Genomic DNA, 15976 nt, shown 5'->3' with positions numbered 1-15976 from the left:
AAGATCCAATTTATCATTGCTTAGTAATTGTTAATACTATCTTTAGATTTTATTCTCTTAAAAAGGTTAGATGTGCTTCTTGCTAACACTGTTACCAAGGCTTTTTTTTTTTTTTTAAAGCTAGCTGTGTTGCCAGAGGTTAGAAATAAGTTCCAAGGGAAGAAAAATAGACCTTTTAAATTCCACTCTCAAAACCAGCTCCTTCTGACAGCATAAATGAGAACATATTATTCTTGCTTCCCTAGGAATAAAAGAAATTTTCTGGCAACTGAAGTCAGGAGCTTAAAAGGTATATACTTGATATAGGTAAAAGCTATAATTTAGGTAATATGTACAATTTCTAGTTAAATGCTAGGAAAGTTATTGTGGTTAATTTAAATATTGCCTAGAATATATAAATGACATCTAACTTAACACTTAAGAGATCCATTTTTTTTTTTTATCTTCCCTTAGAATTTTGAGATTGACACAAGGAGGGCTGTTATAAGGCTTAACGCTGCCTACCACATATTTTCTCCCTAACACTTGGGTGAGAGATGCATTCATTCATTCTTTTTTTTTTTAAGATTTATTTATTTATTTCAGAAAGAGAGAGAAAGTGCATGAGTGGGAGGGGCAGAAGGAAAAGGAGAGAGACTCTCAAGCAGACTCCATGCTGAGTATTTAGCCTGAAGCAGGGCTTGTAAAACCCTGAGATCAAGTCCGGAGCGGAAACCAAGAGTCGGTCACTTAACTGACTACACACCCAGGCGCCCCTCATTCATTATTTTAATAAAGATTTAATGAAAGCCTGCTTTATGCCAGGCATGGAGTTAGGTGCTGAGCATACAATTCAAAACAGACATAGTCCTTATCCTCATGATACCTAGAGCTTAAATGGAAGAGCTGGGTACTAAACAATTCACAACACAAATATATAACTGCAATTGTTATAATGCTATGAAGGAAAAAAATAAAGCATGAGAAAAATGGCAAGGGTGCCACTCCTGGGTAGTCAGTGGGATGGGTTTCATGAATACTTTGCAAATGATCTCGTCCCTTCACTTAAACCTTTGGTCATATTTCATACCACCATTAACTGTTACTTCTTTTCTCTCTGTCCAGATTTCTCTATCATTCCCAAACTTTACCCTAATTTTAGTTCTAATTTTAACCCTAAATCTCTCTTACCTGGCCTACTGCTATGGCCTTCTAGCTGGCCTTCCATTTTCCACCTCCTATCCTTATAAGATCTCTTCTTCACACAACAGCCAGGTAACCTCAAACCCCTTGATTAAAATCCCTCAGGGGCAGGGGCACCTGGGTGGCTCAGTTGGTTAAGGGTCTGCCTTTGGCTCGGGTCTTGATCCTGGGGATCAAGCCCCGAATGGGCCTTTCTGCTCGGCGGGGAGTCTGCTTCTCCCTCTCCCTTTGCCCCTTCCCCCCTGCTCAGGCACTCTCTCTCTCTCTCTCTCTCAAATAAATAAAATCTTTAAAAAAAAATCCCTCAGGGGCTTTTGGTTAGATTTAGAATAAAATTCTAAATTTTATCTTGTTTTTTGTATTTCTTGTTTTGTATTATCTTGTTTTAAGTATTTTGTCTTGTTTTGTTTACCTGAGCCTGGGCTTATACACCATAAAATAAAAGCAGCTCAAATGTAGTTAATATACATGCCCTCATCTGAAAGCCATGGTCCTGCATGATGATAGACACCTTGCCCTTTCTCTCAGTTTACCAGTCATCTAGCCAGACATTTAGCCAAAAATGGAAGAAAATTTGTAGTTCACTGACAGACTTTATTTGGTTTTCCAAATAAATTGCTGCTATTTTCTGATTTTCTTTAGGCCTCTAATTAATTTTAACTCAGGAACACCTAAGCAAATACTTATCGTCATGGGGGCATATATTTGTTCAATACAAGTTTCTATTTATTTTTATCTACCCACATATCTATCTCTTATTCTGGCTGTCTCTCCAGTTAATATGTCCAGACACAGGGATAGATACCTATCCATATGGATGACATCTGTAATTAAAGGAACAATGTGGTGCTTAATTTGGACATTCTAGTATAGGAATACTAGAATTAAAATACATTTTCAAAACTAGACATGGAATAATCAGTAAGAATTAAAAATTAGAATTGAGTTTTGTACTATACCTGCCAACAAATTTCTATATGCCCTCAGTCAATTCATATAACTTCTCTAGCTCAATTTGCTTTTTTATAAAGGAAAGGAATCAAAATAAGGTCCCCTTCCATCCCTAAATTTCTATGACTCCAGGAAGTGGTTTTCAAATTTATAAAATGTAATTCCTTTGAGTGGAAGAGTATTTTCATGAATGCTGACAGAATATTTAAATTATTTTATTTTAATGTTAACTAAATGTGTATAAATAAAAACATGGACTAAAACTCCTTTTCATGTGGAACTTATACATATTAAAAGTGAAAATAATTAATAAATTAAATATAGATAAAGCTATAACTTTTATAAAATTAGATGTAAGAACTTTTTTTTTTTTTTTAGTAGGCTCCACACCCAGCGTGGAGCCCAATGCAGGGCTTGAATTCGCGACTCCGAGATTAAAACGTGAGCTGAGATCAAGAGTCAGACGCTTAACTGACTGAGGCACCCAGGTGTCCCAAGAACATAAATTTAATAGGCTACATAACATTATTTTATTATATTTATACTGTTGGGTTTAATCATGGAAAGACATATTTATTTGCTTTTTGTCTCACTTTTTATTTTGGTTTTTATGATTTTTGATCATGAAGCACTGTGATATAGGAACCTGGTTTTTATTCTTTTTTAATTGAAATTATATGGTAAAAATGACTGAGTCAAACAAAATTAGGATCAGTTGTATTACAATTTTTCTGAAAGAATGAGTTAGAATTGAAATGGTTCACTTGGAACCCAGAAAGAAGAATCTGCCAAGGTTTAGTCATGTTTTTTCATCCAGCAATGTTCAGAATAAAGAAATCTTAAATCAAAAGGACATCATTAAGCCAATCACTAGAGAGTACACTTGTTCTAGAGTACAAATAATTTCCTAGCTTTACCTATGACTTAAATGAAATGAATCCTAATACCATCCATCTGCCTTTTTTTCTGATCATATTCACAAAACAACATTTTGATTACTAACTTAGAATTCCTGGTACCTTTACACTGAGGAGGAAAATGCTCTAGACAGCACACACAAATATTTTAGTCCCTGGAAAAATAGATTCCATAATAAAATGTAATGTATGAGGGCAGGAAATTATTTTTTCCCTCCAGTTTTACTGAGATATAATTGACATATAACAGGGCGCCTGGGTGGTTCAGTTGGTTAAGCGACTGCTTTCGGCTCAGGTCATGATCCTGGAGTCCTGGGATCGAGTCCCACATCGGGCTCCCAGCTCAGCGGGGAGCCTGCTTCTCCCTCTGACCCTCTCCCCTCTCATGCTGTTTCTCTCTCGCTCACTCTCTAATAAATAAATAAAATCTTTAAAAAAATAATTGATATATAACATGTAGGTATACAATATGATGATGACTTGATACATACATACTGCAGAATGATTATTACAATAAAGTTAGCTAACACATCACCTCACACAATTACCTTGCATGTTTGGGTGGGATATGTGTGTGTGGTGATAACATTTAAGATTTATTCTCTTAGCAACTTTTTAAATATATATTACGGTGGTGTTAACTATAATCATCTTTGCTGTACATTAGATCCCCAGAATTTATTCATCTTATAACTGGAAGTTTATACCCTTTGACCAACATATCTCCAGCCCCTGGCAACCACCATCATACTCTCTATTCCTATGAGTTTGGATTTTTAGATTCCACATATAAGTGAGAACATATAGTATTTGTCTTTGTTTGACTTATTTTACTTAGTATAATGCCATCAGGGTCCATCCATTTTGTCATAAAAGGCAGGATTTCTTTCCCCTTTATGTCTGAACAATATATATATATATATACACACCGCATCTTCTTTATCCATTCATCCACTGATGGACATTTAGGTTGTTTCCATACCTTGACTATGGTGAATAATTCTGCAATGAACATGGGGGTCCATTAGCTCTTCACGATAGTGATTTCACTTCTTTCTGCTATACACCCAGAAGGGGACTACTGGATCATACCACACTTATATTTTTAATTTTTTTGCAGAAACTTCACACTGTTTTCCACAAAAGTCAGTTTGGTGTAAGAGTGGGCCAGCAACGGGCTCTGTGGTGAAGTTGGGTGCCCTGGGGTCTGTGGTGAAGTTGGGTGCCCTGGGGTCTGTGGTGAAGTTGGGTGCCCTGGGGTCTGTGGTGAAGTTGGGTGCCCATTTTCACTCTCCTCCCACCAGAAAAAAATGTCTTTCTCTGCCCTGGGCTGCCTGGACTTGAAAGAGGGGTGATGGGAGTCATGTAAATCTCTTTCCTACCCTCATCAGTGAGTTTATTCTTACTTCTCTGCTTAACCCAGGTGTTGTATTCCCTCACCTGGAATCTTAGCTCTTGTAAAGGTATTTTCACTTAGTAGGGAAAGTGGCTCAAATTGATGTTTGTTTGTTCCTTTTTAACATTAAATCTGGGTGTGGTGGTGGTTAATGCTTTTTCCCTGTATCTGTTCTTTTTCTTTTTTTCTTTCATAAGGAGGGAACTGCACTGAGTAACTTTGCCAACCTTTCTCTACCCTCACATTAACTCTTTGCCTGGGTAAGTAGTGATTTAATCAGAAGTTTGAAATGAGAAACTGGATGTGTTGTCCACCCACTTCCACCACTCTTTTTCTTTTCTTTTCTTTTCTTTTAATATTTTATTTATTTATTTGACAGAGAGAGACACAGCGAGAGAGGGAACACAAGCAGGGGGAGTGGAAGAGGGAGAAGCAGGCTCCCCGCGGAGCAGGGAGCCCGATGTGGGGCTCGATCCCAGGACCCTGGGATCATGACCTGAGCCGAAGGCAGCCGTTTAACTGACTGAGCCACCCAGGCACACTTCCACCACTCTTTTTCTTTCTCAAAAAAGCATCCATTGACTTTCCCCCTGCCTGCCTAATTATTCATAAAAGTGAATCATTTCTATGTTAGTCAATAATTTAAATTTAACTTCTTAAGAAAATAAACATGAACTTGTCTTTAGGTGTCTTCCCATATGATGAAGAATATACTTATATTAACTTTTGGATTATCCATCAAAAGGCGAACAAAAGGATTTAAAAAAAAAACTTCAGGTTGGTGTATAGCCTAGGGATCTATAAACCTGAATATAAGTAATGCAATACTCAATAATGATACAAATAAGTAATGTATTGTTAAGCTGAGGGTTTTTTCTTTTTTTTAATTTTTAAAATTTTTTATTTAGGTATAATTAACATACAATGTTATATTAGTTTGGGATGTACAATATAATGATTCAACAGTTCTATACTTTACTCAGAACTCATCACCGTAAGTGTACTCTCAAGCCCTTTCACCTGTTTCACCCATCCTTCCCCTCTGACAACCAGCAGTTTGTTCTCTATATTTAAGAGTCTGTTTTCTTGTTTGTCTCTTTTTTCTTTGTTCATTGGTTTTGTTTCTTAAATTCTACATATGAGTGAAATTAGATGGTATTTGTCTTTCTCTGACTTATTTCACTTAGCATTATATCCTCTAGGTCCGTTCATGTTATTGTAGATAACATGGCAAGATTTCATTCTTAATGGCTGAGTAATATTCTGTTGTGTATTTATACCACATCTTATTTATCCATTCATCTATCAATGGACACTTAGGTTGCTTCCATATCTTGGCTATTGTAAATATTGCTGCAATAAACATAGGGGTGAATAGAGCTTTTGAATTAGTATTTTCACTCTGGGTAAGTACATGAGGGTTTTCATTTTTACAAACTTTTTTATATTATGTTAATTTAGAAAGACAGTTAAGAGATTTGAAATTTGGTTATAAATAATTAAATGCAGATGTATCTTAATTAGAAGGGCAATTTTATCAATTTTACAACATTCAATATCTTCTCTTATGTTTTGTTAAGTGGGCAAATATATATATTTGGCCAAACTATTAGCTATGAGTAAAGCTAGACTTTGAAAAAGAAGCTAAAAGTGGATACTTGTGACACTTGTTTATTTTGCTGTTCAGAAACCGAGAGATATCTTTTTAAAATTTTTCTTTTGTCTCTTACGTATGTTCATTCAGCCATAATATTTGTCTCACACAAACAAAATTTAACCATCCACATATCACATATTGTTATATAACTTGTTAACTTTTGCCTTCACTTGTACTAAGATCCTGTGGACTCTTAAATTATTATGTGATAGGTTATTGGAGAGCTTGAGACCTCTGTCTTGGGTACTAATTACCTGCATTGTTTTCATGGAAGTAGGAGACTGGCCATATTACATATTCTTGGGGAGAAAAAAAATAGTCAGTCTTCATCTCAAACAACTTTCCAAAAATGTTTTTGGTTAGCCTGATTTGCTTTATGTTAGCCTTTGAAAATTCATGAAAGTTTAAAAAGTGTGAAATGAGGTTATTATTATGAAGCAAACTATTATATGTTTTTTGCCTTTTTGAAAAAGACTGTCAAATAAGCAGCATTTTTAAAGAAAACAGTGAAAGAAAAAAGAAAGTTTATCTCAAACCAGAAAAAAAAATCCACTTTATATGAACCATCTGGTTAAATAATGGCTGGAACAGCAGTAGGAAAATGAGAACAGTAACATTGTTCTATTTTACCTTCTCATTCTATTATGTTAAATCAGTATTTGAGTTGACTCTCTGAAATATCAACCTCTGAGCTCCGAGTCTTAGAGATGGTACCCTCACCACTTCCCAATGATGGTGAGGGTACCATAAATGATGAGGGGAATTAAATACTTTAGTCCAACTTTGTGTTTCATAAAAGAGGCCAAACTGTCTATTTGTTGTGACCCAAACTGTGAAGGAGAGACTCACTTGCTTAAAATTTCTCTTTCAGGAGTAGCAAATAAAATTCCAAGGTTCTGAAAAATAGAAATAGAGAGTAAGGATTCATTGATGGATTTCTGCAGATTTTGTTGTTATTGCTGCTTAAGAGCCATTTGTTAAAACAGAGATGACTTTTAGGAAATAAAGTAACCTCATCTTCTCTAATCCTGTATGTGTGTATATACATTGTTATAACGCTGAATCCTATTAACAAATATTTAAATTGTAGGAAAAACAATGATGTACAGATTAAATAACTGAAAGGCAGAGTACCCAGAAGAAGGATGTGGCATTAGGTTCTGTAAATTGGGGATCTGAGATGGTCATTAGAGGTAAATATTTCCTGCTCTTCACAATCCAGGCTCCTTGCAGGATAGCATTTTCTGTGGCCCTAATAGTTGGGTCAACTATGCTGAGTTCTAGCCAAGGAATATGAATGGAAATAAAGAGTGCCACTTTTATGTCACAGCATAAAATGCCCTCTGTTGTCTACTTTCCTTTTGACATGGTAACATAATGTTCCAGAAGGTAACTTCCCTGCTCTGGCTCTCCCAGACAATTCTCAAAGGACATGTACTTTGAAAGAAAAATAAGGCTCTTGTTTTCAGCCACTGTGATTTTGAGTTTATTATGCTGCATAACGTAGTCCAACCTGATTAATGAATCTAACCACTTCAACAATTTCATAATTTTGAGACCTAACTTTTCTATAAGATGTGAATGTTTAGTCTAACTATATGTACTTACAGAACTAATAGAATGATGAAGCTACTTTATATGTATATACCCTTTAATAATTTAAAAAAGTATTTTTACATATATTACCTTACTTGTTTTACAAAATAGTCCTCTTAAAAAACATGACAGCATGTTGTTATTGCCACTGTTTATGAATTAAATAATTGAGGTTAAGGATGGTTACAATAGTTTGCTATATAATGGTAGAGCCAGAACTTAGATATTTGGTTATGGTGTAATTTGTTCTTTCTTTCCCTCTGCCACTCTCCTACAAAACCATCATCAACATTGTAAATACCCAAAAGGCCTAAGTCACATGCAGTAAAAAAGTCAGTAGACCAGATCCTACAACAGGAAGTTATATTAACTACAAAGAGAAACATCTTCCATTAGGATGAAATCCATGACCACTGAGGACCTTAATTACAGAGCTAGGATCCCTACATGTAGTTAAGATACATAGTCATTGATTTTGTGCAGCAGGGAACTAGTAGCATATAATGCATATTTTGAATAGTTTCTTTATTAAACAGTTATGGAAAAACCATTAAAAATGTTGGCTAATGATAGACGATGGACTATGAAAAACAAACTGAGGGTTCTGGGGGGGGATGGATTAGCCTGGTGATGGGTATTAAAGAGGGCACTTTCTGCGTGGGGCACTGGGTGTTATGCACAAACAATGAATCATGGAACACTACATCAAAAACTAATGATGTAATGTATGGTGATTAACATAACAATAAAAAATTAAAAAAATGTTGGTTAAATAGTACCCCAAAATGAAACAATGTATTTTCTTAAAACTAGAAGTATAGAAATCAAGTCTACTGCAGTAAAATTGAGGAAGCTAGTTTTATAATTTTTATTGGAACAACCAATATTTACAGAAACTCTTTGCATTTCTATGAATTCTAAGAGAATTCTCGAAAACTAGTAAATAATTACTTATTAGAAAGGAGCAGTAAGATGAATAAGAAAAGTATAATGTACTTATTATAAAGAAGAAAAAAAAACAAAGCTCTGTATTGAATGTATTGAATCCTGGGCATTCCTTAACATTTATCATGCTCTCAATATCATATAAATTTTGCCAAAATCGATGCTTAAGATTTGATGTTCAAAAGAAATGCTTCTACCTTTTGTCTTTAGGAGGAATGTTTTAAATGTTTGTAGAAATACGGTGCCACTTCTTTAGGCAAATCTCTTCACTGTTTTCACATCCGAGCCAGGTGTGAATCACAAAACCTGCATATGTGACTTTCATCACAATGGAAATGAGGAATAAATGAAGTTATTAAATGTAAACTCTCTTAGGTGAACCACTTTAACATTCTTCCCTTCAAAGACAATCTTAGTTTTTGTTATTGGCCAGCCTTTTTTTTTTAAGTGTTACTTCTATAGGCTATTTCAATTTGAATATAAATTTAAGACTCTAAACTGGTATCTCGTTCACCAGATTTTTGTGGTAAATATGAATTACACACAAAGACCATTTAAATACCTGCATTTCCTCACATAATTTAGAGTATAGCCTTGCATAATTAAAAAGCTACTCAAAAGTCTTCAATTTAATTGCTCTGTGCCATCAATTACCTGCATATACATGTATACAGAGTAAGAAGTATTTCTATCTGAAGGGAGTAAGAAAGATTTTATTCATATTAGAGATGTATACTATAGGAACTGAGGGAAAGCCTGTCGCCACACCTGTTTCTTAGGAATCAGAAAAGGAACAGCTAATACTTTTAGGTTTTAGGGGGTAAAGAATAGGTTTTTCCCAACCTCAGCAGGAACAAGCCTGTAAGAATACATAACTCTGGTATTAGCCATATGTTCCATTTCCCAGCAATGAAAGTCTCCTCGGTACAGCTGATTAGATTTTTTTAAAATGTCAGGCATTTAACACCTGTGATATCATATATCCTTTGCGGCCGACGGGCCTGAAATCCTCAGGATGTTAGAGATCCTGTAGGGTAGAGTCAGGTGGGAGAGGGAACACCTCCATAATCTGGTGTAGTAGCACTTTTTAATAAGGCTTATGGTTTATGTAAATGTTCCATTAAGGACCAGAGGCTCATAGAACATGATTATAAAAGACAAAATTTCTGAAAGCTTTGCTCTGGAGAAAGCTTCAGCTAGCCTGCGTAGAATTTTTATTCTATCCTGTGAAAACAACTGGTGGATGCTAGTGAGAATAAAGTGTGCCTACATACTAGCCTACAGGCCATACAGATATGTTTAGAGAATTGAGCTTAAGTACATTAATGTCTCAATAGGAATTCTAGCTTACTGGTTGAGGAGGTGATCCAGGAGGAGATTGTGGCCTGGGACCCATAAGGGATGAGTAAGAACACTGAGTAAAGGGAACGTGTCTTTATAAGTTAAACAAATACTCTGCTTGATTCAAGTATTACAAATTCCCTTACTCATTTCACTGTAATAGCTCTAAGACATTTATGTTCATTATTTACCAATGGGTTGGGGGAATTTTGAAGATAATTTAAAAATTTGAACAAGTGTTCCAGAAGTTGTTAGGTTTCATAGATACTCTGAGATTAAATTTGAAATGGTAACCAGTTTCTCAAACTTCTAATTTATCTTTCTTCCCAGGAGGTGATAACACCTTAAGTATAATAATGAAATCCATGAATTCTTAGTTTTTCTTCTTCTCATAATAGATGTGGGTTTTGCCTTCCTTTGCTGACAGAGTTATTAGAAGCAATAAAATACCATCAGCATCCAAAACTTCACCACGGTCATCACTGGCAAAACTACCATAAACTTTCTCTTAATAAAAATCCATTGTTCAATTTTCCATATCAGTGAACAAGAACACTCACCCAGAAAATGAAATTTATGTATAATCTATCCATCTAGATGAGATGGCATCTCAGTCATAAGGAAAGCAAAGAGCTCTGGATAAGGAATATGAAGATCTGGGTTTTGGCTCTTCTCTGCCATTTACATTCAACCTGGGACTTCAGGGAAATGGAGAATCAAGTCTCCTTGTCCATAATGTTAGAACTAAGGTCTTTTCTGGTCCCCTGAACTATGAAGTTCTGTGAGATATGGGTGCTATGGGGCTATTCTCCGTAGAGTTAAGGTCATAAAGGTTCTAAAGCCTTTTATTTGATTCATTTGGCAGAATATCACTTAGACTGAGGGGGAAATAATGTATCAATTGGAAGCTTCCAGATAATGAGCTCAGAAGCCACATTCCCTGAGAAGGAAGTATTATGCAAAATGTCAGGAGTAGTGTTGATAATGTGCACCTTCTCTGTTATCTTCCCCTTGCGATGATCCCAGTTGGTTCAGATAGTCAAGGAAATAAAGCTATAATTTTGATCTAAAAGTTTGGAGAATGCCAGATATTTGTCATCTTCTAGAACACTTGTTACTTCCAGATAAAACCCTTTTTCTTATGAGAAAGAAATGACATCATTGGGGATCCTAGCCTCCTTATTATATTACCACATCTTTAAAGAACATCTTGAAAGAGAGGAATGGAAGTAAGGCAATAGAATTTATGGCTAGAGACATAAAAACACGTTTTCCTTTAAAAAAGCAAACCTTTTGTTGATGCTTAGAGACACTGATCTGTTTGCATTATAACCAGTGTATTTATAATTGGGAAGAAATACCATCTACCCACTACTTTGTCAGGAAACATTAGCGGCATTTAATCCTAATAACTTCATGGCACAACTATCATTACCACTACCCCCAATTTTGGAAATGAAGAAATGGAGAGAGTTTAAATAGCCTGCTGAAGGTTACAGAGTTCATAAGTGCTGGAGGAAGAATAAAAATTTCTATCAGATGCCAAATCCCATGCTACAACAGTACCAACCTACTTTCTGGAAGGTGAATATAATTTTTAATACCACAATATATGTTCATTTTTTCTATACTTTTGTTGACATTTGCAAATTAAAATAACTTTATGCCCATTCATATTGCTATAAGGATAATAGAGGTTATGATGAGACGCTCCCAACATTTATAAGTAAGATTGCCCTCAGGAGAGTTCAGTTCATCAAATTCAAAAAACAAAAACAAAAACAACCTGTTATGATTAGCCATCTGCATTAGAAAATCAAGATACTGTCGGTAAATTGTGAGATAATGTTAAGAACATAGGAGTTCTGAAGAATTACTCCAGAGACAATACTGTTTGTGCAGATATTCTACCACAGAGAGATGGAACCCGTTGATACTATTTGGAGAAAGACTGGGGGAAAGACTATCTTACTTTTCACATTTTAGAAGACTTCTATAATTTTTACATGTTATATAACTATGTTATGGGTACAAAGACTATTTAGTAGAAGTTGCCTGCTCACATACTCTAGGCACTTCAGCCTGGCCTAAATCATCTCTTTGTTCATTCTAAGGGATTATCTCTTATCCTCTAATCTGACCCACATGAGGTTTGTGTCAACCAGGGATTTAACTGAATTTGTGATTTTCAAATGCATTTTAGAATTCTGTTAATATCAGTGATTACACCCCTTTAACACCGTATGGTCAAGCAAATAAGTTTGGTCATCACTCTCTGAATTATAGAAGATCTACAGGTACTGGAGAGAGGCAGAACTCTGCTTACACTACTTGTGCTTCTCTGTACAGGCATTGACTCTTCCCTTCTACTGGCCCTCTCTGCAGAGGAAGCTAATCAAAGCTCTGCACACTGAAACCTAAGGGACTGAGACCGGGAGCTGAGGCCTCCTTTGAGGGCTGCCTAACGTGTTGCATCCTTACTCTTTTGCCATGTGGTTGCCCCCTCCTCCAGCTCCACCCAACCCTCCCTTTCTCCATCATTCTGCTCACTTACAAGAACCACAGATGGAAAAAGCATGGCTCGCTGATGCTCTGCAGTCATTAGCTCATGTATGCCACATTCAAAGGGACCCTTCGTTCAACCCTGCTGACAATGTGCTTCATTTAAAAACTGTTGTGGTTGGCGGTAGCCTACTGTTTCCTCTCCCATTCCCCACAACTTTATTCTCTGTTTGTTGCTCACTGTTCAGTCAGGCAATTCAACATAAATGTCAGTGTGTTCCTACAGGTACAGAATATGTTATGCTATTCCATAGTAAATTAGCCCTACTATCCACTGGTAGCTACTTAATTTTACTGAAGAGAAAAATGATAGGGACACATACACACAAGCAAAAAATGCACCCTTGTAGAACCTCTGAGGGGAATACAATTAAAAAAAGAGGAAGAGAAACGAGAGCAGTTCTAGAAGTGGCACTTGATAAAGAAAGTGAAGTGTCAGCTCCACAAAGTAAAATACTCAATAGGGAAGGAGATGGTTTACTTCAGAATTCTTAAAGCCACAGAATCCTCAATTAGCTTGGTGGTTTGTTGATCAGTGAAGAAAATGACTAGAAATGCACTTGAGTTTCACTAAAACAGATTTCCTGAGGGATTCTAGAAGACAAAAATTTCCTGCTGGCAACACATTGTGATATTCCCTATACTTTCTTTGCCTGGTTTGAATCAATTGCAATCAGTAATTCTATACTGAAAACAAATGTCATTTGGTGACTTACAGATATTATTCAAACCAAAGGCATATACAAAATATTCATTTAAAATTTTTTTTTCATTTTCCTATTTGTTATCAATAACATGCAATCAGTAGAACACATTAAAGAACACTTACATCTCAAAATATCTCTACCTTTTTTTAAAAAATTTAGAAATGTTATTTGATTTTTTATTACTTTGGAATGTTTTTTCACATTTATGTCACAGTGTCTGACATCTCCTACATGTTGTCTCTTGCAAAAAAAGCCAAGAAACAAATGAAGAATAAGAAGTGAGGGACTGTATCTATAATCTATACTTTGACTCTCAGGTGGCTCCGTACCAGCAAAAACAAACAAAAAAACCCACCCCGGATTTGTAACATAGTTTAAAGATGTTTAGATTTATTATTTCATTTTAATCTCATACAGGTGCAAACTTTTATTAATTCATTGTGCAAAATTTCACTCTGAAAAGACTAGGTGGGAAAATAAAGTGGCTTGGCCATTGCCATGGGGCTGCTCAATGGATGAGTGTACACAGACCCATAGAAAAGCAAATTCCTTGCAATATACTAAGTCCTTTTTGTCTCTCCTTCTCTTCCTTGGATGTAGAAAAACTGCAATTCTGGTAGCTGATCATAAAAGAGAAGGAGATAAGTTAATATAAGATGTTTTCTCAGTAAATAGAACAGTGTGCTCATATCACTAAAGATGAAGCTTTTCATAAAGAATGAAAGGTCTAAGTCTCTTAATTCCATCCGGAGGTTCAGATTAATTACCCTTTCAGTCAAGGTCACTGACAGTGTAAAGAATTTCCAGGCCCCCTAGAGCCAAGTGTTATCTTTCTCATACAGCAACCATGGATGCTTAAGTAAATCAATACATAGCAATTAGCTGGTAATAGGCATGATTTTTAAGTAGAAATAAGATATGATGATCCGGCTGTAGTACACATCTGGCTAGCCATGAGTGAACAACTGTTGCTATCTTGTTTTTGTAATAAAAGACCCATTTCAGGGGTGCCTGGGTGTCTTGGTTGGTTGAGCTGACTGCCTTCAGCTCAGGTCATGATCCTGGAGTCCCTGGATCGAGTCTCGCATTGGGCTCCCTGCTCAGCAAGGAGCCTGCTTCTCCCTCTCACCCTTCCCCATGTACTCTCTCTCTCTCATTCTCACTCTCTCAAATAAATAAATAAATCCTAAAAAAAAAGACCCATTTCAGTATACAGAGAAGGGGGGTATCAAGAAAAGGAAAAAAATCGGGCACCTGGGGGGCTCAGTTGGTTAAGCGACAGCCTTCGGCTCAGGTCATGATCCTGGAGTCCCGGGATCGAGTCCCGCATCGGGCTCCCTGCTCAGCAGGGAGTCTGCTTCTCCCTCTGACCCTCTTCCCTCTCGTGCTCTCTGTCTCTCATTCTCTCTCTCTCAAATAAATAAATAAAATATTTAAAAAAAAGAAAAGGAAAAAAATCAAGATATGAAATTTTCAAATTATGCTGCTTTAAAAAATATTTGGTGGGATCTTATATATTCTTGGAATGACATACTTCTAGAGAAGAGTGATTCCATAATATTGTACTTTTCATTTTATATAGTATACTTTACTTTTTAGAACAGTTTTAAGTTGACAGAAAATTGAGCAAAAAGTATAGAGAGTTCCCATATACTCTACCCTCTTACACACCCATGCACACACACATACACAGTTTCCCCATTATTAACCTCTCCCATTAGTGTTACAATTGTTACAACTGATGAACCAATATTGATACAATTACTAATTAAGGTTCATAGTTTACATTAATGCTTTCTTTGTGTTGCACAATTCTATAGATTTTGACAAATGCATAATGTCATTTATCTGCCATTACAGTATCATACAGAATACTTTCGCTGCCTTAAAAATCCCCTGTGCTCCACCCTGTACCTCTAGATAGGATTCTGTAATATTGTATTTATATGTATGAAACCCTAATATGATGGTATTTTAACTATAAAACTCTATTTTGTAGGTATTTCAAGATCGATTTAGTAGCTAGAATAGTGTGATTTTTTCTTCTTAAGACATCTTTGACATTTTTTCACTATGTATCATTTCTATAAATCATTTGTGGATACTACTCTAAGAAAGTAAGAATTTAAGACCTTGCCCTTAACTCAAAGAATTTGTAATTCAATTCAAATTAATCAACAAATGGATGAAAAGTTAAAGAATACAAGGCAATGGATGGCAGGCTAGAAAGCAGTAGGATGAAGTGCTGAATGAGTGACAGGGTTAAAATTGGGGAATATTCAATAGAGCGATCACAGACAAAGGCATGAGGTTAAGAGAAAGGCTTAGTGGGTTCTGAGGGACTTGAAGAGGAGTAAGATATGCACAGTCAACTAGAAGGAAGGGCATTCAAGGCAGGTGAAAGAGCTTGGTCAAAGGTTATGTGAAGGGCAATTTTGTGTGTTGTGCCTCTAGGCTGATCTCAGAGTGCAGGCAGTTTGTGAGGGTGTATTTGGTCCCATCTGCAAAATGCCTTTGGCCACATTTCTCATTGGGAACTTGACAATTTCCTGGTGGCATTTCAGGGCAGCAAGACCCATCTGCTCTGCTCCCAGGACTTACAGTCTTTGCCTTCTCAGCTCTCTTTATTTCAGCCCTGGAAAATATCTTCCTGGTTTAGACAAAGACTTTTCACTTCATACTACTAAGCTCAGGAATTCTAACATGAGCTGAAGCTTTCAGC

The sequence above is a fragment of the Eumetopias jubatus genome, unplaced genomic scaffold (genome assembly GCF_037043125.1).
Source record: "Eumetopias jubatus isolate StellerSeaLion01/CBP00866 unplaced genomic scaffold, mEumJub1_p1.0 scaffold_2, whole genome shotgun sequence".
Classification (NCBI taxonomy): Eukaryota; Metazoa; Chordata; class Mammalia; order Carnivora; family Otariidae; genus Eumetopias; species Eumetopias jubatus.
This window is presented reverse-complemented; position numbering follows the sequence as displayed.